Here is a 7,572-nt window from a genome sequence, read left to right on the forward strand (position 1 = left end):
TAATTCAGACCATACCAATCTTTTGTATCAATAAACCAAGGTTAATTACTGACACAGCACTAAATAGGAAGTAGGTCTGCAAAAATATAAGGAACTATGTTTTGTAATAAGGGGAAGTACTGTGTGAAAAGGGTGTGAAGCAGTAACACTTTCTGACTGCCAGTGCACGTGCATGACAGGGGTATATATTATCATAAATAAAACAATAGCTGCAAGCACCAGTCATCAGGCTCCAAGCACAATGTGCAAACGGCCCCAAATAGTGAAAGATTGAACGATTTTGTACATATTCCGTAAGAATTTAAAGTCAAAATGAATTTTGAAAGATTGAAAGTTTGGACACACCTTTAAGTCTTTTCTTTACTTTTATTATTTTCTACATTGTAGATTAATACATTTAAGACATTAAAACTATTAAAGAACACATATGGAATGATGTACTAAACAAAAAAAGTGTTATCTACCATGTAGAAAATAATAAAAGTAAAGAAAAAACTTCTCAAAAAATGAGAAGGTGTGTCCAAACTTTTGACTGGTACTGTACAGTATATATTGTATATACTGTATATGCCATTAATAATGAACCAACAAAGATTGGCAATTCACACAAACATGTATTAGCTGCTGAATTTTGATTGGATAGGTAACCATTTTGTTTAGCAAGTCAAATGGAACTTTAGGAGATGTGAGCAGATGAAGTCAAGTATAAGCATACCAAATTTCCAAACTTTAGCTGAAGTGGTTCCTGTGACACTACCTATGGACAAAATTGAACAAAATTAGATTAATTAGGTGAAGCCTGTCTTGAGATGATTTATCAGTTGCAGTGCCCCTTATGGACAAAATTAACTAAATTTGGCATGTGTCCAAAGAAATGTGATATGTCATTTGTGAACTTTGAACTTTTACATCACAAGATATTGGCTAGTGAAGCAGTAGATTTTTGCACCACCTAGAGACATACACATTTTGTAGTGTTTGGTGAAGTGGTTGTTAAGCTATTGCCCAAAAAGTGCTTTGAGCCTACCCCACTTCAGGGGGCATGAAACAAGCAACAACATAAAATATCCATCAGTACATTAAATTTCAAGACTATCAGAAAATCGAAGACTGTTTACTACTATACAGGGGATTCAGCATCTAATATTCACCAACATAAGGTATTGCAAACCATCCAAGAACTGTTTCCCTTAAAGATTAGAAGACATGCTGTGATATGATGTATATATTACTTAATGTGATGTCATTAGATACGGTTGATTTCCCACCATACCCCAGAGGGAGCTGATTTTATTTACCCTGTACACAGGCATATTTACATCACAGAATCAACACATTACGTGGGTGGACTTTCAAACAAATGGGGTTGTCTTGCAGCAGCAAATGAGTGCAAAGCCATTATTGTCATTTCTTAGTGTCTGATTTAGACTTAGATTAAAGGTGTTGTTATAACTAGCCTGCTTGTGAATTTAATAACATTGAAAAGGTCTTTGCTTTCATTTGGGCTCAATTATGCTCCCTGTGAAAAATGCATCTACTTTTCTGCTTGATAATGAACATTGATTAAGCAGTCAGCGGAGAGGGAAGGATAATGTGGGTTGAATAGCTAGCAGGAGCCTGCTTTTGGGTTATCATAGATCTTCCATCAAACCACCCAGTAATACAATGAAATCTGGGGGGGGGGGGGGGGGGGGGGGGGTAAGGGAGGGAGGGAGGGGGGGGGGGTTACATCTTAGTGAAAGTAAGCAAACTTGAAACATTGAAACATAATGATTTTAATGGATTCAATACATTTGTTATTCATGTTACATTTGCGGTGTGTGATATCATTGTGTTCTGCTTTCATTTGACAGGTAATCAGAAATAGTCAGAACTCTGGTTTGGATGTCAAACTCACATTTTTCTGTTGCTCAAGTGGTGAAGTTAAAGAGGTTAATTTTTTCTCATTTTCAGTGTTCATAATGTTATATGATATCATTATTCTCAGGTCTACTAGAATAGACTTACACGCTTCATTGTTCCAAAAAACTATTATTTTTTCATCAAACTGTACATCTCTTTTCTCCCTGAAGCGCTCTGTAAAAGCTCCTGTGTCTTTAAGCCCCTCCTCCCGATGAGACAAGTGTGCTCTGATTGGTCAGCTAGGCAGGCAATAATGATGTGTGATATTGTAGCAAAGACTATATCGCAGACCTCTTAACCCCTTATTCCACCGTCAGGCCCCCCAGGTCATCTAATTTAGGGCTCCTGGCAGTCCCCCAACCAAAGCTTAAATCCAGAGGTGACCGCGCTTTTGCTGTTGCAGCCCCTAGACTGTGGAATAGCATCTCCCTCTCTATAAGATCAGCCCCCTCTATTGACTCCTTCAAGTCCAGGCTCAAAACCCACTTTTATTCTCAAGCATTTGGATACTCCTGATCTAAGTTGATAATTTGTATACTTGCTTTCTGTGTATATACTGTAGATGCTTAGCTGAGTGTTTTGTTTCTGTTTTCTATTTGATTTTATTTTTGTTTGTAATCTAATTGTGCAGCACTTTGGTCAACGTGAGTTGTTTTTAAATGTCCTTTATAAATACATTTGACTTTGACTTTGACAAAGGGTTGGAACTCCATCAGTTACTTCCTGTGGTGTGTACTTTGGGCTTTGTAACTTTACAGACTGTTTACATTCACAAAAAGGCTATATAACACACTACAGGAAAGGGAAAAATTGGAAAACCATTATAGGTCTTCTTAAAAGGTGGCAATGATTAAGAGAAAATCACTCTCTCAAGTGTATACATTTTTGTTGATTTATTAGAAGCATATCAAAGATGGAAGTGTATCAGCACTAAGGCATCTTAGGCATCCACCTGCTGTCTTCTTCTCTAGGTCTCTACTGCATCGCTTGCCAGGTTAAATCAATATCAGAGCACTTCTGACATTTGCACTGTCTGGGAAACCTGAGGCTGCAGACCACCAACTCACACAGTGATATAATGAGAACTTACAGGTGACCTTAACTCCAATAGACATAAACACCATGGGAGTCCTGGCCTGTAGTTACACAGTGGTCCATCTCTACCAACTGACCATATGGTAGTTCCATACTTGTCTCATAGAGGGCAGTAAAGAGCTTTAATTACCATGAGTTCCCCACCACCACATCATCTCACACAGACACTTTGTTACTGAATCGACCAGCTCCCTGCATCATACATAATACGACTGGTGAATACCAACAAGGCCGGGTCCAGCAGACGTGTAGTGTGTAGTGTGCTAAAGCATGTTAGCAGCCTACTCTCAGCCGCACTAACGCACACGTACACACACAAACACACACACACACACACACACACACGCACGCGCGCACACACACACACACACACGCGCATGTGTGTGTGTGTGTGTGTGTGTGTGTGTGTGTGTGTGTTTGTGTGTGTGTGTGTGTGTGTGTGTGTGTGTGACCGAGAGAGAGAGAGGGACAGAGTGAGAGAGTTTGCGCATACCTGTGTGTTTATGTGTGTGTGAAGAAGAAGACATGGTAAAGGGCTCCAGTAAAACTTAACAATCCCTTTGGGCTCAGTCTGGCTCAGTCTGTCACAGTCTGTCACCTCTATCTGCTGCTCCGCCCTGCGTCGGGTCTTTTAGCGCTGGCCTTCAGCCACGGCTTTGGCACAGTGACCCTGACACAGCAGCCTGACGGACTGCTGATGCGAGCTGAGCCATGACTTAGCTAAACTCCGGCCCTCGGCCCGCCGGGTCTCCTTACAGCACTTACTCACTCACAGCACTGCCTCTGCCTGGCTCCCTTTACAGCACTCACTCACTCACTCACTCACTCACTCACTCACAGCACTGCCTCTGCCTGGCTCCCTTTACAGCACTCACTCACTCACTCACTCACAGCACTGCCTCTGCCTGGCTCCCTTTACAGCACTCATTCACTCACTCACTCACTCACTCACTCACAGCCGCTGCTCACAGCCTCCTCACTGTTATGGAGGAGAGGGGGGAAATGTGATGCATAAGGTACAGGTGTAGTATAAGGTAACCTGAATGCCAGATATGATCCAGTGCTATCAGATAAGTGTTCATCTTTCATTTGCTTAAAATCATATTTGCTGAATCCATGGCTGCCATTTCCCCAAGATCATATAACTATTGGTCATCGCTAATTACCCTTTAGCAAATGTCTTGTATGGTGGAACCTCTTTTTGTTGTTGTTGAATTTTTTATTTCATGACACTCAAGAGTCACATCCTCTGCTGTGTGGAAGAGACTGTAGGTGTATATTCTTGTATGCACTGTATTTTGGATGCTTGCCTGTGGATTTATCTTTACTCACAAGTGGACAATAGAGGAAATCTGTTGTTCTCAACAGCCCCAAGTAAATAAACAAATAAATACATTTAGGAGGCTTCATCTATCAGGCATAAGTGGATGCATTGAAGGCCCATTTTGCCACATATTGTGAGAGCACTTGATGGACCCGAGCAACTCCTGTTCAAATAAAGTAATTGAGCAAGACCCTTTCCAGCTCACTTATCCTGTACAGGCCCCCGGGGGCATGCCACAAGGCAGTGGCGTAACGTAGTTAAGACGGGTCCAGGTGCAGGCTATTATGACGGGCCCTAGTCAGTGGCGTAAGGCAGTGGTTCCCAAACATTTTACAGTCCTGTACCCTTTTTTTTCATGTTTGTAACCGCCGCCACGCCCCCTCCCCCCACGTATTCCGTGCCGTAATTTTTCGACTGAATATGGCTATACATCAGTATTTTGGCAATGCGACTTGGCTATTCAGACTATTTAGATTGACATAGATATGTCTATGGGCCCCGGTTACGGGCCCCCTAGACCCACGGGCCCAGGTGCGACCGCACCTGCTGCACCCCCTATAGTTACGCCCCTGCTGCAAGGACTCCTGTGGTTCTCAGGAAGGGGACAGCCATAAAATAAACAACCCTTACTGTCTGATCTGTGCTTAGATTATGATTCCCTGCATCATCAGTGTAACCGTCTATGCAGACGTCATTCCTCTCTGTTTACATCATGACTTGTTGAGTTATGCTGACTTTACATGCTGACTTAACTATCGGCCTGGTACGCATGTTATGCCTTCTCTACCGCCAGTGAGTCACTTCCTGACCTTGTGCTTGGGGTGGCTCCCTGCGCAGGCTGCATGCTGAAGTACCATTCAAATCCTTCACCTCGTTTCCTTGGTCCTTCTTCAAGTGTTGGTGTTTGACTCAGAATCCATCACACTCAAGTTATAAACATCTCATATTAAAACTGGCATTTTTTTAGATCGGTGATCAATGTTTAGGCAAGAGACACTCACTCAAACATCACATAGACCACAGGAAACTTGTATGAAGGCATGCATGAACAGATGATTGACACCAAAAGGAATCTCTTGCCGTTTCTTCCAGAGGAGATCAAACAGTCTTGTGATTTGGTATTCTGATGCATCTTTAGAACAGTGTTTATTCCTCACATGTTCATGTTGTGTTTGGTGGGACGTTCCTGAGGAAAATACAAGAAGATGTAGTGTTTTGTGTGTGTGTGTGTGTGTGTGTGTGTGTGTGTGTGTGTGTTTGAGTGTGTGTGAATGTACAGGAAAGACCCTGAGCAACACAGCCTCTTGGTTGGACCTGTTGCCAGTCAAATAAAGCATTAAGTCTGTATTGATCAAACAGGACAGCAACGGCTCGTAAAATGTAATTTTTAAGGTGATTTACCAGTCTGCATCAGTTGGGATTTACTAAGTTGTGTGCCTCGCTGCAGAGACAGGGACCGGTGATCAATGGCCCAGTGTGTGGGGGGTATAAAAGGAGCTATGTGCCTGAGAGAAGGCCAGTCTGTCTGTCCGCAGTTTGGCCGCATGCAGCTGGCTCAGACGGGCATTAGGCCAGGGACGAAGTCGGAGCCGGAATGGAGACAGAAGAGGGTCGCTGAGGTAGGGTATCGCTCCTCTGCTCAGCGGAACACGATCAGGTAGAGTTCGGCTTGAGTTTGTGGTGTGTGTGTGTGTGTGTGTGTGTGTGTGTGTGTGTGTGTGTGTGTGTGTGTGTGTGTGTGTGAGAGTGATGGAGGGAGAGAGAGGAAGAGGAAGAGTAGAGAAAGAGGTGAGAAGGAAACAGGAAGAGTGAGGACACAAAAAAAGAAAGATTCAAAAAATAGAGGCAGAGGAAGAGAGAAGGAAAGTATGAAAGAAAGAGAGTAAGAGTAAGACACAGAGTGAGAGACAGAAATAATAGGTGGGAGAGAAGGCACAGGAAAAGAGAGTGAGGAAGAGAGAGAGGCGTGAGGGATGGAGAGAGAGCACTAGAGTGGAAGAGAGAGAAAGGAAGAGAAGAAGAGGGAGGCCGAAGCTGCTGCAGCCCGCTGTGGTGGCGGCCTTTTTCCTCAGGGCCTCCACTGGACCAGCCGTCGCCAGTGAAGCAGAGGAACAGTGTGGAGAATTGAATGACAGTGTCAGGTACACACACACACATAGTCCCACAAACACACAAGCACACACACAGTCTCATACACACACACAAATCTCTTCCTGATCTAATCTTCCTTCCTATCCGGGAAAAAAACTTTTCCTCTCTTTTTTTCCTCTTTCCATCTGCCTCCATTTCTCTCTTTCTCTCTCTCTCTCTCTCTCTCTCTCTCTCTCTCTCAGAAACACATTTACACAAAACGCATCACTCTCACATACACACATACCAACGGAAATGTATTTTAATGAATGTGTATTTTTGATGCAATTTTCTGAGAGACCACAGGGAAAACGCACTCGCACTCACACACACACACACACACACACACACACACACACACTCGGATGAATATCCCTCTGTGGAATGTGTGGAATGGTGGCACACCCCCACAAGGTTTCTCCACTCAGCTCTCTGATGCCGAGGCCCTCACAGACTGGTGCACAGGAGATGTCAGGCATTCTGCACACGGCCTCTTCTCCACAGATGGCGCTGCATGGCATAGCGCTCATACCACAGGGCTTCACCAGACCCCCTGGTGGCATCTCACCCTCGATCCAATCCGATCCGGCTTTGGCCCGCACCTGCCCCAGGCCCAGCTGCTGTCTGGTTCAGAAAAAAAAGACGCAAATCACAGTATGTTAAGGTCCACAGTCCTCATTTCACCGGGTATTCCCAGTCTGGAATACTGAGATAGAGATAGATGTGTTTGATGGTCCTGTTCTATAGAAAATAGAATCTCAATCGATTCTAGAATCCGTTGAGGTTTTCCAGCAGGAGATGAAGACAAGTACCCAGTGACAGGGGAGAAGCTGGAGGAGGGGTGCGTTCCTGCGTGTCATGAGGCTGTGCTGAAGTGCATGTACTCCTCTTTCATTCCCCTGCCACCATGTTCTTTTTTTTATTGTGTGCTTTCACCGTATCTGAAGATATATCAAAGCTCTGTGAATTCTGTGTCAGTGCAATTCTATGCTGATCCTTGACACCCGGTGGGCCTTAATGCACTATGGGAAAAAAAACTCTGTTGCAGACTTTGATCTGCAGCAGCTTGGGTCCATGTCAGTGGTATTGTAGCTCTCTCATCTGCTAAATAAAAAAACTCA

This window comes from Clupea harengus, chromosome 5 (genome assembly GCF_900700415.2).
Source record: "Clupea harengus chromosome 5, Ch_v2.0.2, whole genome shotgun sequence".
In the NCBI taxonomy this organism is placed as follows: Eukaryota; Metazoa; Chordata; class Actinopteri; order Clupeiformes; family Clupeidae; genus Clupea; species Clupea harengus.